Source organism: Cherax quadricarinatus, unplaced genomic scaffold (genome assembly GCF_038502225.1).
Source record: "Cherax quadricarinatus isolate ZL_2023a unplaced genomic scaffold, ASM3850222v1 Contig3252, whole genome shotgun sequence".
NCBI lineage: Eukaryota > Metazoa > Arthropoda > Malacostraca > Decapoda > Parastacidae > Cherax > Cherax quadricarinatus.
In genome coordinates this window covers 25997-46865 of record NW_027198278.1, presented here as the reverse complement: position 1 = coordinate 46865, position 20869 = coordinate 25997, and the positions used below count along the sequence as shown (strand labels likewise).

Below are 20869 nucleotides of genomic sequence, written 5' to 3'. Positions count from 1 at the left end.
ATTCCTCGTGTCCATCTCACACTATGCAGAATCTCAGTGCACATAAAAGGCCCAAAAATCTGTAATTCACTACCTGTAAATATAAAAGAAACACTGTCTGTTTATAAATTCAAGTCTCTTCTTAAAAATCATTTACTCACCCACAACCAAATAAATACTGAATAATTGTATCTCATAAAGGTTTAACCTGTGACCCAATCAAACTTTGTTATTTTTAATTACATTACCTAACAGAATACTCCATTCTACTGAATGCTCAACAACACAATAAAAGACCATATGACCTGTCTTTGAAATACTCATTTGTGCTTAACTGTTAACTGTTTACAACAATGTTTACCACTGAATATATCATTGCTTAGTTAATCTTAAGTTAATTTTAAGCCTGCCCATAATGCTCTGCATACAAGGGGCTTTGGCATGTTACACTTAACCACTGTATTTCCTTGTACTTCTGTGTATCATGTTCAAATAAATAAATAAATAAATAAGGATTGAAATAAACATATGACGGTAATCAACTCTCGGTTCCTCTATTCCCTCAACCTCTCAGCCCAACAACAACAAAGTCAGTGAACAACGTATGGTGTCGTTCAGGTCTGATTTCCGCCTCATTTTGACCCTTATTTTCTCTCTCTTTGACACCTTTCATGCCATCTAGAGTTGGGTAGCGATGCCCGTGATAGTGTCTTGCTCCGAGGAGACGGAGGTGTCCTCCTCTGCTTCACATCAACCGGATTTAACCCCAGAATGTTCCTTTAAGATTAGATAAGGATTTATATTTTTAACACCGGAGGCTTATCCACCCTGGATAACCCAGGGCAGTGTTATCCACCCTGGATAACCCAGGGCAGTGTTATCCACCCTGGATAACCCAGGGTAGTGTTATCCACCCTGGATAACCCAGGGTAGTGTTATCCACCCTGGATAACCCAGGGTAGTGTTATCCACCCTGGATAACCCAGGGTAGTGTTATCCACCCTGGATAACCCAGGGTAGTGTTATCCACCCTGGATAACCTAGGGTAGTGTTATCCACCCTGGATAACCCAGGGTAGTGTTATCCACCCTGTATAACCCAGGGTAGTGTTATCCGCCCTGGATAACCCAGGGTAGTGTTATCCACCCTGTATAACCCAGGGTAGTGTTATCCACCCTGTATAACCCAGGGTAGTGTTATCTACCCTGGATAACCCAGGGTAGTGTTATCCACCCTGGATAACCCAGGGTAATATTATCCACCCTGGATAACCCAGGGTAATGTTATCCACCCTGGATAACCCAGGGCAGTGTTATCCACCCTGGATAACCCAGGGCAGTGTTATCCACCCTGGATAACCCAGGGCAGTGTTATCCACCCAGGATAACCCAGGGTAGTGTTATCCACCCAGGATAACCCAGGGTAGTGTTATCCACCCTGGATAACCCAGGGTAGTGTTATCCACCCTGGATAACCCAGGGTAGTGTTACCCACATGTATAACCCAGGGTAGTGTTAGCTACCCTGGATAATCCAGGGTAGTGTTATCCACCCTGGATAAATCAGGGTAATGTTATCCACCCTGGATAACCCAGGGCAGTGTTATCCACCCTGGATAACCCAGGGCAGTGTTATCCACCCTGAATAACCCAGGGCAGTGTTATCCACCCTGGATAACCCAGGGTAGTGTTATCCACCCTGGATAACCCAGGGTAGTGTTATCCACCCAGGATAGTGTTATCCACCCTGGATAACCCAGGGTAGTGTTATCCACCCAGGATAGTGTTATCCACCCTGGAAAACCCAGGGTAGTGTTATCCACCATGGATAACCCAGGGCAGTGTTGTCCACCCTGGATAACCCAGGGTAGTGTTATCCACCCTGGATAGCCCAGGGTAGTGTTATTCACCCTGGATAACCCAGGGTAGTGTTATCCACCCTGGATTACCCAGGGTAGTGTTATCCACCCTGGATAACCCAGGGTAGTGTTATCCACCCTGGATAACCCAGGGTAGTGCTATCCACCCTGGATAACCCAGGGTTGTGTTATCCACCCTGGATAACCCAGGGTAGTGTTATCCACCCTGGATAACCCAGGGCAGTGTTAGCCACCCTGGATAACCCAGGGCAGTGTTATCCACCCTGGATAACCCAGGGCAGTGTTATCCACCCTGGATAACCCAGGGCAGTGTTATCCACCCTGGATAACCCAGGGTAGTGTTATCCACCCTGTATAACCCAGGGTAGTGTTATCCACCCTGGATAACCCAGGGTAGTGTTATCCACCCTGGATAACCCAGGGTAATGTTATCCACCCTGGATAACCCAGGGCAGTGTTATCCACCCTGGATAACCCAGGGCAGTGTTATCCACTCTGGATAACCCAGGGCAGTGTTATCCACCCTGGATAATCCAGGGTAGTGTTATCCACCCTGGATAACCCAGGGTAGTGTTATCCACCCTGGATAACCCAGGATAGTGTTATCCACCCTGGATAACCCAGGGTAGTGTTATCCACCCTGGATAACCCAGGGCAGTGTTATCCACCCTGGATAACCCAGGGCAGTGTTATCCACCCTGGATAACCCAGGGTAGTGTTATCCACCCTGGATAACCCAGGGTAGTGCTATCCACCCTGGATAACCCAGGGTAGTGTTATCCACCCTGGATAACCCAGGGTAGTGTTATCCACCCTGGATAACCCAGGGCAGTGTTATCCACCCTGGATAACCCAGGGCAGTGTTATCCACCCTGGATAACCCGGGGCAGTGTTATCCACCCTGGATAACCCGGGGCAGTGTTATCCACCCTGGATAACCCAGGGCAGTGTTATCCACCCTGGATAACCCAGGGCAATGTTATCCACCCTGGATAACCCAGGGCAGTGTTATCCACCTGGATAACCCGGGGCAGTGTTATCCACCCTGGATAACCCGGGGCAGTGTTATCCACCCTGGATAACCCGGGACAGTGTTATCCACCCTGGATAACCCGGGGCAGTGTTATCCACCCTGGATAACCCGGGGCAGTGTTATCCACCCTGGATAACCCAGGGCAGTGTTATCCACCCTGGATAACCCAGGGCAGTGTTATCCACCCTGGATAACCCAGGGTAGTGTTATCCACCCTGGATAACCCAGGGTAGTATCCGCCCTGGATAACCCAGGGTAGTGTTATCCACCCTGGATAACCCAAGGCAGTGTTATCCACCCGGGATAACCCAGGGCAGTGTTATCCACCCTGGATAACCCAGGGTAGTGTTATCCACCCTGGATAACCCAGGGTAGTGTTATCCACCCTGGATAACCCAGAATAGTGTTATCAACCCAGGATAACCCAGGGTAATGTTATCCACCCTGGATAAACCAGAAGAGTTATCCACCCTTGATAACCCAGGGTAGTGTTATCCACCCTGGATAACTCATGGTAGTTTTGTCCACCCAGGATAAACCAGAGTAGTGTTATCAATCCAGGATAATGCAGGGCAGTGTTATATACTCAGGATAACCCAGGGTAGTGTTATCCACCCTGGATAACCCAGGGTAGTGTTATCCACCCTGGATAACCCAGGATAGTGTTATCCACCCATGATAACCCAGGGTAGTGTTATGCACCCTGGATAACCCAGGGTAGTGTTATCCACCCTGGATAACCCAGGGTAGTGTTATCCACCCTGGATAACCCAGGGTAGTGTTATCCACCCTGGATAACCCAGAATAGTGTTATCCACCCATGATAACCCAGGGTAGTGTTATCCACCCTGGATAACCCAGAATAGTGTTATCCACCCATGATAACCCAGGGTAGTGACTTATCCATTTAGGATAACCCTTGGTAGTGTTTCCCTCCCAAGCTAGCCTAGGGTAGTGAGTGTTATTCACCCAGGATAACCCAGGGTCGTGTTTTCCACCCAGGATAACCCAGGGTAGTGAGTGTTAGCCCCCTAGGATAACCCAGGGTAGCATTATCCACCTGGATAACCCAGAGTGGTGAGTGTTATCCACCCAGGATAACCCAGGGTAGATAAAAGACAGAGAAAGAGTTAAAGATTTTACGTCTTTGTAAAGGTTACAATGTGTAATTACAGTTTTGGTGTAGTAAGCACAAAGAAAGTCATTATCATGCCGGGGACATTTTTGGTAGACTAGTCCTAGTACATATATCTACTTAATTCTAGACATGATATGAGTGGTTAATTTTTTTTTTTTATTAAAATCTTTGTTTAATCTTAATATTAATGTGAGGTAGGCAATGTGAAGGTTTATAAGAATAATAATCTTGAAGTTGTACATAATAAAAACAATATTACAAATATTGGTTCAAACAGTAATATTTCGCGGACTGACAGATGTTTAATAGACTAGAGGTCGTAAAATAACTGATTAAAAGTCGTTTTGGTTGGTTTGGTTATACCTGGAATATACCTGGAGAGTGTTTCAGAGGTCATTGCCCCCACAGCCCAATATGTGACCAGGCTTCACGGTGGATTAGGGTCGGGTCAACTAGGCTGTTACTGTTGGCTGCATGCAACGCGATGTACGAACCACAGCCCAGCTGGTCAGGTACTGACTTTAGGTGCCTGTCCAGTGCCTTCTGGAAGAAAGCCAGGGGTCTGTTGGTAATCCCCCTTATGTATGCTGGGAGGTAGTTGAACAGGCTTGGGCCCCTGACACTTATTGTGTTGTCTCATATCGTGCTAGTGGTACCCATGCTTTTCATTGGGAAAATGTTTCATCGTCTGCCAAGTTTTCTGCTTTCATAGGAAGTGATTTTTGTGTGCAGTTTTGGTACTAATCCCTCTAGGATTTTTCCAAGTGTATATGATCATGTATCTCTCCAGCCTGCTTTCTAGGGAGTACAGGTTGAGGAACTTCAGCAGTTCCCAGTAACCGAGGTGTTTTATCATAGTTATGTGTGCCATGAAGGTTCTCTTTACATTGGTTAGTACTGAAAGATAAGATGATTTTTAAGCAAAGTCCTAAATTTGTAAGTAGTCAGGGGATCCTTTACCTGTTCAGGTAGTGAATTCCAAATCTTCAGGCCCTTTATATGCATTGCATTTTTGCATAGTGTGAGACTGAGACGAGGGATGTCGAGAGTGCTTTATGCCTTGTATTGTGACTGTGTTTTCTGTTGTAACTATCAAGGTGAAGTTTAACCCTTTAACTGTCGAGACCTCTGGTCACAAACCTGCTCTCAATGTCAAAAAATTTTTGAAAAACAAAAAAATTCTTACCAAAATCTTAAGAATATTTTTCTGATTGTTTTAAAAGATTTTTTTTTTTTTTTTTGCGATCAGTAGTTATCAAGATAGAGGCGAGAAGTTGACTGCCACTCACTCGGTAATACAGTATTATTATTTTTACTTTTATTCTATGTTTTTCTTTAATTTTCTACTATTTTATTTTTTCAAGTAACTTTTGTGGCCTCTGAGACCAATATAATGCATAATGTATATATATCCACTCATTGTATGCAACAACATAACCGCACATTATTATTATATTGTTTACAAATCATGTTTACACAAACCCCCACTGCCTTCCCCACCACCGACGCTGTTTTCCCCACTACCTCCGCTGCCTGCCCCACTACCCACACTGTTTTTCCCACCAACCATGCTGCCTTCCCCATCACCCACATGGAAATAAGTCACTTTGACTTGTTTGGTAGAAGGTGGAAGGTTGATAATGGTCTAAGTTTTCATTACCATTTCTGGTAACTTGGGCACTACTTTCAGTCATAAACTCCTTAAAACCATGAGATTCATCTTCACTGACACTTCAGTTTGTGTTAGAACTATCACATGGGAGTGGAAAAGTTTCAATTTGCCATGGAGTGACCAAGGCATACTGAATTAGCACTCCCACAAAGAACTGTGGCTTCCCCGATTTTTTATACTGCACACACTGACCACGCAGAGTGATTCTCACATGTAAGTCTACCAGCTTTCTCCCGCTAGACTTGGGGCTGCTAGAATTTTGGTGTATTAATACATCACCAACACTGGCTCATAAGGTGTACCTATACGGCACCAACAGTGAAAGGGTTATATCCAAATTTTCTTGGGTATATGCTGGATGTGGGAATGAAATTTGTGCAGTGTTATCCACCTAGGATAACCCAGGGTAATGTTATCCACCCAGGATAAGCCAGCTTATTAAGTGTTAGTCACCCAAGATAACCCAGGGTAGTGAGTGTTATCCACCCAGGATAACCCAGTGTAGTGTTATCCACCCAGGATAACCCAGAGTAGTAAGTGTTATCCACCAAGGGTAACCCAGGGTAGTGTGTATTATGCACCCAGAATAACCCAGGTTAGCATTATCCTCTCAGGATAATTCAGGGCAGTGAGTGTTATCCACCCTGGATAACCCAAGAAAGTCAGTGTCATCCAGGACTGTCTTGCCTTATTTCCATTATCGTCTTTCAGTCTTGTCCCCAGGATGACACCCACACCAGTCACAGCAATGCAAGGAAACACCCAATGTGTCCACCTGTGCCAGGGATTGAATCATTGACACTCAGTGTGTGAGGCCAGAGTGTTGTCTACCAGGCAATGGGACACCATATATTAAATAATTTCTGCTTGAATTTGGGGGTACCAACTGTCCACACGTAAATTTACGTTCACCTGTGTAGCGCTCTGCACTTAGATCTTTGTTTTTTGTCCCATAAGAAAGCATGTAAAATCGAATGTAGATCTACATTCGGAGCACTACACTCATGAACGTAGATCTACGTGTGGATAGTTTAAGGGTTAATCCAAGAGATGGGAGAGCCACACTGTGCTCCTCTTCATTGGATCAAAGTTTTTTCTTCCTGTTTAGCCATTAACTCTTGCACGATCAAGACCCTTGATCTTGAACTCACTCTCAGTGTCAAAAAGAAAAAAAAAATTTCTTGTGAAATGATGGAGAATTTTTCTCTCATTTACCAAATTCATCTACCTAATAAAGTGGTCAGAAATTGGCATTTTGGCCAATTTCACACATTTCAAAAGATGCCTACAGTGGAACCTCAAATTTTGAACTTAATCCATTCCAGGAGCTAGTTCTAGACTCAAAAAGTTTGAAAGGTGAAGCATTATTTCCGATAAGAAATAATGGAAATACAATTAATCCATTCCAGAAACCCAAAAAATATTCGCAAAAAAATACATTTTATAGATAGTGTTACATTATAGTTTTATAAACACACTACAAATATAGTGTACAATTATTAATAAATTTAAATAAACATATAAAATAACATTTTACTTACCTTTATTGAAGATTGGTGATGGCATCTGGAAGATAGGAAGGAGGAGAGAGGGAGTTGGGGTTAGTGTTTGGAAGGGGAATCCCCCTCCATAAGGACTTAAGGTATCAAAGCCCTCTCTGAGGTTACTTCCCTTCTCTGTCTTTTAATGCCACTAGGACCAGCTTGAGAGTCACTGGACCCCTGTCTCACAAAATAACTGTCCACAGTCCTCTGTTTCTGGCACCTCTAAGATTTCCCTAAAATGGGACATGGTTCTGTCACTGAACTTGTTGCAAAGATGGCTTGTTTCAGCTTGCTCAGGGTGGTACTTCTCCACAAACATTTGGACATCATTCCACTTGGCGCAAATCTCCTTAATCTTTGAAGAAGGCACCTCATCCACTCCCTCTTCCTCCTCCTCTGAAGCAAGTTCCTGAGCTGTGGGCTGATACTGTTCCAGATGAAGCTCTTCCAGCACTTCATTGGTTAGCTCTTCCCTGTGGTCCTCCACCAACTCTTCCACATCCTCGCCACTCACTTCACATCTATGGTGTTTCTCACTTTCTTTACCATATGGGTACCACTAGCAAGTTTCTTTGGGCCCATGGTAGCTTATTTCATAGTCCCACAAGCACTACACACAATGAATTAATTGTAAAATGTTTGAATGAGACCGTAGGTTAGTGTTCACTCAAGCATCAACAAAGCCAGACTGGCTTACGGCACCTGTGCAGGGACACGGACAAAGCTGGCTGGCGGACAAGTCTGGTACCCAGCGGTTTGAAAAAAGGGACGAGTTCAATAATGGGGACAAAGTTGGTTTGAGAAAAACGGTTGATTTTCGAAGAGTTCTATAAGCGATTTTTGAGGTTCCACTGTATATTGTTTGTGGATAGTGTGGTGGCAGAAGTCTCCTCCACCACTAATATGTACAGCTTCTCTCAGTGGCCCTTATAAACCCAACAACAACACCACCAACACTTACTCCTCTCATACATTATGACATATTTTATTCATTCTAGAGTATATATAATGTTTCTATGTTATTAATATTGTTTATTATGTTACATTAGATGAATTGTGATAGATAAATAAGCCGTAGAGTTGATAATAGTGTCATATTGAAGTACTATTCTGTCATGCCTCCTGACAGCAGGAACGGATTAATTGATTTCCATTATTTCTTATGGGAAAAATTAAATCGGATAACGATAAAATCGGTTAAGGACAAGCTCTCTGGAACAGATTAATATCGTTAACTGAGGGTCCACTGTATATAGATATATATGCAATGGACCACCAAGTTTTGTGATTAATCCGTTCCAGAGAGTCCTCTGAAAACCGAAATTCATGATTGGCGAATCCATTTTCTCCATAAGAAATAATGGAAATCCAATTAATCCATTCCAGACCAAGAGTATTAACAAAAAATATTTTTTTTTACATTAAATATAGATTTACAGTACATACAGAAAACAATGAGACATCAAGTATAAAACAATAATAACATTACACTTACCTTTATTGAAGACTCTTGTTAGTGTATGAATAAAATGTCATTACGTATGTTAGGAATTGTGGTGGCGGCAGGAGTGTCTTTGGAGACAAGACAAGAAATTCCTTCAATATGACACTAATATCAACTCTATGGTTTATTTATCTATCACAATTCATCTAATATGACATAATAAACAATATTAATAACATAGAAACATGATATATACTCTAGAATGAATAAAATATATCATTACGTAGGTCACAAGGGCTGTTGCGTTGTTATTTTTGGGTGTATAAGGGCCACTGAAAGATAAGCCTTACATAGTGGTGGTGAATTGTGGCAGCAGAGATGGAAGTGTTAGTCAGTCATCCCATATACCTCAAACAACAATGGAGGAGCTAAGTTTTGTGTTGTCATTTTCCTATAGATTAATGGCTTAACTTACTTGCTACACTATTAATGCTACACTTTATCACTGGCTGGCACTATAGCTTTTATCGACTCCTGCTGCTTTAGTATCATAACATATCGTAGAATCACTGAAGAAGGCACATTCTCCCCTCTCTCTCAGCCCTTTACCAAAGGGCTGGCACTAGAAGCTTTCTTTGGGCGTATGGTGGCTTACTTAGCAGTTGCAAAATATCTAATGAACACGTGAGGTGATGGTCTCTCGCCCATAAACAATGCCACACTGACTGTGGCATGGGAGGGAAGCTGGCCTTGTTTGCAGGCTGACGCTGGGAGAAGGGCCGGACGCGTACCTTACTGCTGCGGAATCTCGAATATAATCATGAACCATAAGTCTATTTTTTGCCGAAAAAAGGTGCTGAAAGGCGAAATCACTAGTTAAAAGACTGGAATCACTAGTTAAAAGACCGACTGCTAGTTATGCTGCCGGCTGGAGTCGAAGCTTTTGCCATGTGACCAACCTGACTTGAGAATTACTGGTCGCTGACAAAAGCAGTAGGTTCACACACTCACTCCCGAGTAGCACCTCTAGTACTCTCTTGCTCAGTCTATGCCTCTGTATTCTAGACGTCTAATCCTATTGCAACCCCTTGCATGGGAACATTGGCAAAACTTCTAGTATAGATAGAATTTACTTTGTTACAAGTTGTCAGTAAAGTATTGATTATTTAATGCGCCTTATAACGATTGTCTAGCTTCACCATTGGAATCTATGCTTTCCTGGTAAAATCTTACATCTATAACCATATTTATATATAATCATTCCTTTTATGTATTAAGGGAAAGATAAGTAATTTCATGGTCTTTATTAGATCAGAGTTCATAAAATTATGAGTATCTATTCTATGTTTAATACTATTAAAAATAGCAATTTTACTCTGGAATTTTGGTCATCCTCACAAGAAAGTAGGAAGGTTAACAAATGAAATACTCATTGAGTAAGCACAGCTACATTGCCGCTCAATACCATTGTTGTGTATGAAGTTTTCCCCTAGACAAAGCCAATATACAAACTGGTTCCACAAGATTTAATCAGTGGAACATTGTAACCCCTCCATATGCAACACTTCTTAACTCTACATCTTGAACACTCCTACAACACTCCCTACTACTCTTCTTACCTGGAGTTTACTTGGAGAGGGTTTCAGGGGTCAACGCCCCCGCAGCTCGGTCTGAGACCAGGCCTCATGGTGGATCGGGGTCTGATCAACCAAGCTGTTACTCCCAGCCACCAGCAAACTGTCGTATGAACCACAGCCCAGTTGGTCAGTTACTGATTTTAGGTGTCTGTCCAGTGCCTTCTTGAAGACAGCTAGGAGTCTATTGGTAACCCCCCTTATGTATGCTGGGAGCCAGTTGAATAGTCTTGGGCCCCAGATACTTATTGTGTTGTCTCTCAGAATACTTGTGGCACCCCTGATTTTCATCAGGGGAATGTTGCATCTCCTGCTGAATCTTTTGCTTTCATAGGGAGTGATTTTCGTGTACAGGTTTGGTACCAATCCCTCCAGGACCTTCCATATTATCATGTATCTCTCTCACCTGCATTCTGGAGAATACAGATCAAGGACCTTCAACTGTTCCCGGTAATTTAGGAGCCTTATCGTACTTATGTGTGCTGTGAAATTTCTTTGTACGCTCTACATCTTGAACACTCCTACAACACTGCCGATTGCCTTTCTTAAGTCTACATGTTGAACACTTCTACAACACTCCCTACTACTATTCTTAACTCTACAGCACTCCTACAACACTGCCTACTTCCCTTCTTAACTTTACAACACTACTAAAACACTCCCTACAACCCTCCTTAACTATACATCATGAACACTCCTACAACACTCCCTACTACCCTTCTTAACTATACATCATGAACACTCCTACAACACTCCCTACTACCCTTCTTAACTCTACATCGTGAACATTCCAACAACACTCCCTACTACCCTTCTTAACTCTACATCTTGAACACTCCTACAACACTGCCTACTACCCTTCTTAACTCTACAACACTTCTACAACACTACCTGCTACCCTTCTTAACTACAACACTCCCTACTGTTATTACTGTTCTTGCTGTTGAACAACGGTTTAGTGCCGATGGAGGTAGCGTAGGTAGCAATGATATGGTCGTGGACTAGTTTGGCTTTAATTGAAAAGGAGTGAGTACACAATGGGCAATGTGAGGGAATGACCGATAGCCAGTCCATGGAGGGGAGCGCTTGTACCTCTCAAGTCGGTCAGCCGGGAAGTGAGAGCGAATGGGCCCAGCATCCCACCGACCTGGGTAAGCCTATAGAGGGCAGCACTTTAATGCCGCGAAATATGAACTAAGCTGGCAGACAGCATAGGCTGTCTGTGCTGACAGTACAGGCTGTCTACATTTGCTCGGCCACGCACCTCGCGTCCGACAATACTGGTGGGCCCGTAGGTGCAAAAGAATTACTTACACTAGCTACCCCAGAGAGGGACTGGCTTTTGCTCACTTGTAAATCAAAGATGGACGTAAAATGCAACAGGCAAAAAAAAAAATCTCCCATCCTGGAGAAGAGAAAACTGGCTTGCCCGTGCAGCTTCATTGAGGAGAGAGTCCGGAGACATCAGCACTGGAGCTAAAATCTTCTATATTCAGGTTGTCCGCAGGGCTGAACATCAGGCTTGACTACTCGTCTACGAACGCTGTTGCACCCTCACATCTGCAAACAATGACTGACAGTAGCATTTCCTAGGGGGTGTCATATGACTCGGAGGGCAGCACTGCCCTGACCGTAATACAGGCTTTAAAAGAGATATTGGGTGCACATACCTACAATAATACTATGTCCATGGAATTCATTATGCTCTGGGTACCCTTCTAAAATTATTTACATATTTACATGTTGTCCACCCTGACTCCATTATCAACTAACTATACAATGTGTGTGCATTTATACCCATTTCTGCAAGCAAACAATTAGCATAACTAGCGTAGGAGTCAGACTGTTGGTCAATGTCACAGAAATGTACTGTTGTCTTGGGTCGCAGGCCATAAGTATGGAGCCTTACTGGGCTGTCATCAGTAACAGTAGTAGTGGGAGAAGTAGACGGGTTGTCCCTAGCATTGGTCTGATTGTGGCATTGGCAATGCACGCGACTCCAGCTCTGGTTCGGCCTGCACATGGTCCACATATTTCATGTGATCAAGGTGGGCTTCTTTGATAGTTCTAGTAGCAATCTCCCTCGCCTCGAACTTATTGCCATGGAGCTGTCGGAGGACACGGTAAGGACCCACAAATTTTGGGACAAGTTTGTACATACCTGGGGTCTGCACTGGGTTGAGCAACATAACTTTGCAACCTGGTTCCACTTTGCTTTCCTCGGCGAGGGCATTGCGCTCAGACGTGAACCTATCAGTAGCTTTCATAAGGTTCTCTCGTACCCGCTGGAAAACAAGCTGCATTGTCCGCATCTTTACTACACTGGGGTTATCGGTGTCATAAGTAGGTCGAGGTGGAGCAAACAGAATTTCGTACGGTAAGCGCTTGTCATAGCCATACAAAGCGAAATGAGGTGTCTCACCAATTGAGCTGTTGAGGGAGGAGTTTAATGTACACTGAACATCTGGGATAGCCTCATCCCATGTAGTACAACTTGGGTTAACGGTTACCCTGAGCACCTCCAGGACTTTGCGATTTGTACATTCAGCAAGATCATTACTCGCTGGGTGGCATGGAGCTACTGGCACTTGGCGAATGTTAAATCTGGAGCAAAGATCCTGCATTATGGCGTTTATGAGCTCAGACCCATTGTCTGACAGAAGGACATGTGGGCAGGTATGACAGAGAACCACATGCTCACGGAAAGCATTAGCAACAGTCTCGGCAGTTTTATCAGGAATGGGTACTAATTCACTGTACCGCGTCAAGTTATCTACCATTACAAGCAGGTGCTTATTTCCCTTCTCGTCTACACTACTACCCTTCTTAATCTACAACTTGACAGCTCGTATAACACTGCCTACTATCCTTCTTAACTCGACATCGTGAACACTCCAACAACACTCCCTACTATCCTTCTTAACTCTACATCTTGAACACTCCTACAACACTCCCTGCTTCCCTTCTTAACTCTGCATCTTGAATACTCCTACAACACTCCCTACTATCCTTCTTAACTCTACATCTTGAACACACTACAACACTCCCTACTACCCTTCTTAATTCTATAACACTCCCTACTTCCCTTCTTAACTATGCATCTTGAACACTCCTACAACACTTCCTACTACTCTTCTTAACTCTACCTCTTGAACACTCCTACAACACTTCCTACTACTCTTCTTAACTCTACCTCTTGAACACTCCTACAACACTGATTACTACCAGAGGCGTTCGCTAAGGTTGATGTCACCCGGTGCGAAATCTTGGGTCTCGCCCGTGGTGGTATCTTGGTATCACCCCCATGAAATCCAAGAGTGGGGGGATAGGGAGAGTAAACTTCAGTTACATCACTGCTGCATGACCAGTAACTAATGTTTAGCAATGAGAACGTTTAATCCTTTGGGGGTCACCAGGCCCTAAGATAAGATAAGATAAGATTTCGTTCGGATTTTTAACCCCGGAGGGTTAGCCACCCAGGATAACCCAAGAAAGTCAGTGCGTCATCGAGGACTGTCTAACTTATTTCCATTGGGGTCCTTAATCTTGTCCCCCAGGATGCGACCCACACCAGTCGACTAACACCCAGGTACCTATTTGCTGCTAGGTGAACAGGACAACAGGTGTAAGGAAACGTGTCGAAATGTTTCCACCCGCCGGGAATCGAACCCGGGCCCTCCGTGTGTGAAGCGGGAGCTTTAGCCACCAGGCCACCGGGCCACCCTACAAGTCTCAGAGACTTGTTCTCAGGGTCGCTAAAATTTAAAAAAAAAAATTATTTTTTCTTATGAAAAGATAGAGAATCTTTTCCCAATGATAATGACACCAAAAGTATGAAATTTGATGGAAAACTTACGGAATGATGCTCTCGTGAATTTAGCAGTCTCGACAATGTTTAAGCATTGGCGATTTTTGCCCACTTTGAGCCCTATTTTCGGTCAATTCCAATGTACTAGTTGACAAAAATCATTATGTATTTTGCTAGAACTCTATTTTTTCTATCGAATGAGTACAAGAAACCACCCATTTACTGATTTCAACTATCCAATAAAGTGGCCAGAATTTAGCAATTTTGCCAATTTCACACAAATTTCAAAAGATGCCAATTTCTGAATAGGGTCCAGAATAAACAAGAAAGACATTCCTGGCACTAAAATAACAAGTTCTCTGTTCGTCAGGCACATCCCCAGGCCCCTCTTATATTTCTTTGGCTTTCCACTTTGAATTTTTATTCTTACAAAAAATAGAAGATTTACTGTTATGCATTAGTGTAGAAATGGTATAAATAATATCAGCGCACTTGTGAAAGAATATTAGACTCACAAGTTGACGTGTATTGGACGCTTGGCATGATTTGTTTACTTTTGAATTTTGATAAAAATTGAACATTTCTGCTAATTTGAGGTCAATTTCAAGGTACTTTTCATTGCAAAACCAGTCAAAATCATCTCAATTTCTGTAATATGTCTTCCATTTTATAAAATGAGACCAGGAAAACTAGAATACAACCATAAATACCATACGAAAATACAGTGCAAAGTCGCTGTTTTATTCCAAAAACATGGTCAAAGTTTTTTTTCTCTCATTATGCACTGTGTGCTGCAGGATTTTTTTTATACTGCGCACACTGACCACATAGACCCATTCTTTCATATGTAGGTCTACCAGCTTTCTCTCACTAGATTTGAGGGTGCTAGAATTTAGGCATACTAGTACGTCAAAAACCCTGGGGCGTAAGCCGTACTAGTACGGCCGAAACCCCCAAAGGGTTAAGGGCCATAAACAGAAGTTTATTAATGATAAAATAAATAATTGTAGTAATATTGAGGAAACATAAACTCAAATACCACTTTGAGTACAGGCAACGGATCCTACATTTATTTATCTTCAACAATGAAAAAAAAAAGCTTGAAAAATAAAGAAAAACACTAGTTCCGTTTTGACGTTGAGTACAGGTAACATCTCAATGAATCTGATATTTCATTTCCTTGCCTTCAATCCTGCAAGATTATCTATCACATCATCAAAATCAATGATTTTTCCAATAGAGGTCTATTTGTACTCTATAATCCTATAATAGGCTATATAGAAACAAAGGATTTTTCTTTTATGTTGCTGCAGCACAGTTTTGGTCATTAGTGTTACCTTCTTTAGAGGCTCTATGGTGTCACCCCCTAAATGATGTCACCTGGGGCGGCCCGAAATTACGACGCCACTGTCTACTACCCCTCTTAACTCCACATCTTGAACACTCCTACAACACTGCCTACTGCCCTTAACTCTACATCTTGAACACTCCTACAACACTTCTACAACACTTCTACAACACTTCTACAACACTTCTACAACACTTCTACAACACTACTACAACACTACTACAACACTACTACAACACTACTACAACAATCCTACAATACAGTGGACCCCCGCATAACGCTATTAATCCGTTCCTGAGAGCTCAATGTTATGCGAAATTATCGTTATGTGAATTAATTTTCCCCATAAGAAATAATGGAAATCAAATTAATCCGTGCAAGACACCCAAAAGTATGAAAAAAAAAAAATTTACCACATGAAATATTAATTTTAATACACACAAACTTAAGAAAACATGCACAGTTACATGACACTTACCTTTATTGAAGATGTGGTGATAATTGATGGGATGGGAGGATGGGAGACTGGATGGTTTTAGTGTTTAGAAGGGGAATCCCCTTCCATTAGGACTTGAAGTGTCAAGTCCTTTTCTGGGTTTGCTTCCCTTCTTCTTTTAATGCCACTAGGACCAGCTTCAGAGTCACTGGACTTCTGTCGCACAACATATCTGTCCATAGTGGCCTGTACCTCTCGTTCCTTTATGACTTTCCTAAAGTGTTTCACAACAGTGTCAGTGCAATAGTCACCAGCACGGCTTGCAATAGCTGTCTGAGGGTGATTTTCATCCATGAAGGTTTGCACTTCAAGCCACTTTGCACAGATTTCCTTAATCTTTGAAGTAGGCAACTTCTTCAATTTCTCTCTCCCCTCCTCCGAAGCAATTTCCTCAGGTGTGGCCTCTTGCTGTTGAAGTTGATCTAGCAGCTCATCAGTGGTTAGTTCTTCATTGTCCTCCTCCACCAACTCTTCCACATCCTCCCCACTAACCTCCAACCCCAACTACTTCCCCAATGCCACAATTGATTCCTCATCTGGCATACTCCTCTCAGGGTTAGCCTCAAACCCTTCAAAATCCCTTTGGTCTACACATTCTGACCAGTTTCTTCCAGGCAGAGTTCAAGGTCCTCTTTGTCACTCCCTCCCAAGCCTTACCTATAAGGTTTACACAATTGAGGATATTAAAGTGATCTCTCCAAAACTCTCTTAGAGTCAATTGAGTTTCTGAGGTCACTACTAAGCACCTTTTAAACAGAGCTTTTGTGTACAGTTTTTTGAAGTTTGCAATAACCTGCTGGTCCATGGGCTGCAGGAGAGGAGTGGTATTAGGAGGCAAAAACTTCACCTTACTGAAGCTCATGTCCCCACAAAGTTGCTCTGCCAAGTCTGTAGGATGACCAGGGGCATTGTCTAACACCAGGAGGCACTTAAGGTCTAATTTCTTTTCAGTTAGGTAATTTTTCACAGCGGGGGCAAATGCTTGGTGTAACCAGTCATAGAAAATGTCCCTAGTAACCCATGCCTTATTGTTTGCCCTCCACAGCACACACAAATTAGTCTTGAGGATATTCTTTTGCCTGAACGCTCTGGGAGTTTCAGAGTGATACACTAATAAAGGCTTCGCTTTGCAATCACCACTAGCATTGGCACACATGAGAAGAGTAAGCCTGTCTTTCATAGGCTTATGTCCTGGGAGTGCCTTTTCCTCCTGAGTAATGTAGGTCCTGCTTGGCATTTTCTTCCAAAACAGGCCTGATTCGTCACAATTAAACACTTGTTCAGGTTTCAGTCCTTCACTGTCTATGTACTCCTTGAATTCATGCACATATTTTTCAGCTGCTTTTTGGTCCGAACTGGCAGCCTCACCATGCCTTATCACACTATGTATGCCACTACGCCTCTTAAATCTCTCAAACCAACCTTTGCTGGCCTTAAATTCACTCACATCACAACTAGTTGCAGGCATTTTTCTAATTAAATCCTCGTGCAACTTCCTAGCCTTTTCACTTATGATCGCTTGAGACATGCTATCGCCTGCTATCTGTTTTTCGTTTATCCACACCAATAATAGTCTCTCAACATCTTCTATCACTTGCGATCTCTGTTTCGAAAGCACAGTTAAACCTTTGGCAAGAACAGCTTCCTTGATTGCCGTTCTCTTGGACACAATAGTAGCGATGGTTGATTGGGGTTTACTATACAACCTGGCCAGCTCGGAGACACGCACTCCACTTTCATACTTAGCAATGATCTCTTTCTTCATCTCCATAGTAATTCTCACCCTTATTCCTGTAGGGTTGGCACTAGAAGCTTTCTTGGGGCCCATGGTCACTTGTTTTTCAGGTGAAATCACTATAAAAAGGCTGTAATAATACGAAATGTTCCGATTTTGGATTTTGTGCTTGAATGTTACCGAGGAGGCTGGCTTGTAAACAATGCCACTGGCAGAACAAGTGAGGCTGGCTCAGGCCGCATGGACGCGCCTCGGACGAATCGCGTTGAGCGAATTTTTTAGCGCTATGCGAGGCAAAATTTTAGTGATAAAATGTATTGCTATGCGGATTTAACGCTATGCGATGCCAACGTTATGTGTGGGTCCGCTGTACACTGGTCTCTGACTTTTGCATATCCCTTATCGAGCACAATCCACCCTGCAGTGATCTATCACTCTTGTAGGTTTAACCCTTAAACGGTCCAAACGTATATATATGTTTTTTCAACATCTGAAAGTATGTAAAAAATGTAGATCTTCTTTTTTGTTTTACATTTGAAAATGTGTAAAAAACTTTTATCTACATTTTTTTTTTTGTTATATTTGAAAATGTGTAAAAAAAAAGCAGATCTACTTTTGGAGCACTACGAATTTGAACGTCGATCTGTTTGGACCGTTTAAGGGTTAACACTTAGTTTGATTATATTATTAATATTATTATTCCCATGACTGAAAAATTCTTTACTTTGTTTTACTCCTTATAAATATGGCTGACAATTTTACTTATTGAAATGTATGATAATGCAAACATATTTGTTTTCTAGCTTAATATGTTGTGTTGGTAATGGTAGAATATTGTACTATACTGATTTATGTTTCTGTTTCAGAAGAGTTTGTGGAAGTATAGCAGAGGCTGTATTTTCGTAGACACTTTATCTCCAGTACTTCAAGGAACATCTGTGTAAGTGTCTTGAACAACAACTGATATTACACAAGTATTTTGTGGAACACTACCAGGTTGTACCTTCCCAGACACTGTCTCCAATATTGCAACAACACCAACACTTGTGACTCATCAGTTTTTACCTGGCCAAGTATTCTAATTAAATAAATTTGTTTTCATAAATTGAATTCTGTCAAAGAACTGCATGGCAGTTCATAGGAAAAAACAAGGTTTTTAATAACGTAGTAAGGAATTTTCAGAAGAAAAATGTGTTTAAACTTAAGAAAAAATAATAATAAATGTTCTTCAGTGTATCTGCATAGTTCTATAACATATGTTAGTCTTTTTATGCACAAAAAAAAATTATGGCAATCTTTTAAAACACACAAAATAAACTTTATTATGGCCCATAATTAGAAATACATTTCCCTAAAATAAAATCATAACCTGGGAATACATTCATGATGAAAACTGCGTCTTTAGTGTCAAAAATAGTTTACCAAAATATAAATCTTTAAATATGTATGAGAGTACTGCTGAATGACTTAAATATTTTAAAATTAAATACCTTCTCTTGAAAATATGAGAAAACTTAAAGGAAATAAACCATATCAGTGTTCAGAGTGTCTGAAATATTTCAGTCAAAAAAGCAATCTTGTGAGACATATGCAAGTACACACAGGAGATAAACCATTTCAGTGTTCAGAATGTATGAAATGTTTTAGTGTAAAAAGCCATCTTGTAACACATATGCGAGTACACACAGGAAATAAACCATTTCAATGTTCAGAGTGTTTGAAATGTTTTAATGAGAAAAGCTATCTTGTGAGACATATGCGAGTACACACAGGAGATAAGCCATTTCAGTGTTCAGAGTGTTTGAAATGTTTTAGAGAAAGAGGCAATCTTGTGAGACATATGCAAATACACATAGGAAATAAACCATTTCATTGTTCAGAGTGTCTGAAATGTTTTAGCCAAAAAAGCCATCTTGTAACACATATGCGAGTACATACATTAGATAAACCATTTCAGTGTTCAGAGTGTCTGAAATGTTTTAGTGTAAAAAGCCATCTTGTAACACATATGCGAGTACACACAGGAGATAAGCCATTTCAGTGTTCAGAGTGTTTGAAATGTTTTAGAGAAAGAGGCAATCTTGTGAGACATATGCGAGTACACACAGGAGATAAGCCATTTCAGTGTTCAGAGTGTTTGAAATGTTTTAGCCAAAAAAGCCATCTTGTAACACATATGCGAGTACATACATTAGATAAACCATTTCAGTGTTCAGAGTGTCTGAAATGTTTTAGCATAAAAAGCCACCTAGTAACACATGTGCGAGTACACACAGGAGATAAGCCATTTCAGTGTTCAGAGTGTCTGAAATGTTTTAGTGAAAGAGGCACTCTTGTGAGACATATGCAAGTACATACAGGAAATAAACCATTTCAATGTGCAGAATGTCTTAAATGTTTTAGTCAAAAAGGCCATCTTGCAACGCATATGCGAGTGCATTCAGGAAATAAAACGAGTTAGTCTTTAATGGATCAGGAATATTTTAGTTTTAAACACATGAGAATATATACAACATTCCACTCTATACCACTCAGCTTTCTAGTATTCATTGTAACTCACTATATGTGCAATTACAACACTTATATTGCCTTATTATTCTTAAGTTAGTCTTAAGTTTGCCCAAAATGCTCTAAATATAAAAGGGCTTTTGGTATGTTCACCAAATTGTTACACTCCATTGTACAAACATACATCATGCTAAAATAAAATTGTTTATGTTAAGTTATATACAATATCAGTGTTCAGAGTGAAAGATATTAATGAAATGTCAGTCATGTAAATCATTTAAGAAGTTCATAGAGAAGACAAGTTTTATTAACCCATTACCTCTGAGAAAAAAAAATCTTCATTTTTTATGAAACCAGTGTTTCATTTAGGTAGTAGGTTGGTAGACAGGGAGTTACTACTGTCCTACCAAATAAGTGTGATTAATTTGTATGATGGTAGGATTGCTGGTGTTATTTTCTGTCTCACAAACATGCAAGATTTCAAGTAGGTCTTGTTACTTCTACTTACATTAAGGTCACATTAAACATGCATGTACAAGCATATATTTGCTTGTACATACTAACCCCTCTGGGTTTTCTTCTATTTTCTTACTAGTTCTTATTCTTGTTTATTTCTGCATATGTCCATGGGAAAATGGAATAGAATTTCTTG

General features: G+C 41.5%; 1 long non-coding RNA gene across 1 annotated transcript; it reads left to right on the top strand.

Moving 5' to 3' along the window:
• The first annotated feature begins 401 nt into the window (after positions 1-401).
• LOC138851991 (uncharacterized) lies at positions 402-20513 on the top strand. Its single transcript, XR_011391522.1, has 2 exons — positions 402-597; positions 18576-20513. It is a non-coding gene; the product is annotated as an uncharacterized lncRNA (long non-coding RNA).
• Positions 20514-20869: the final 356 nt, after the last annotated feature.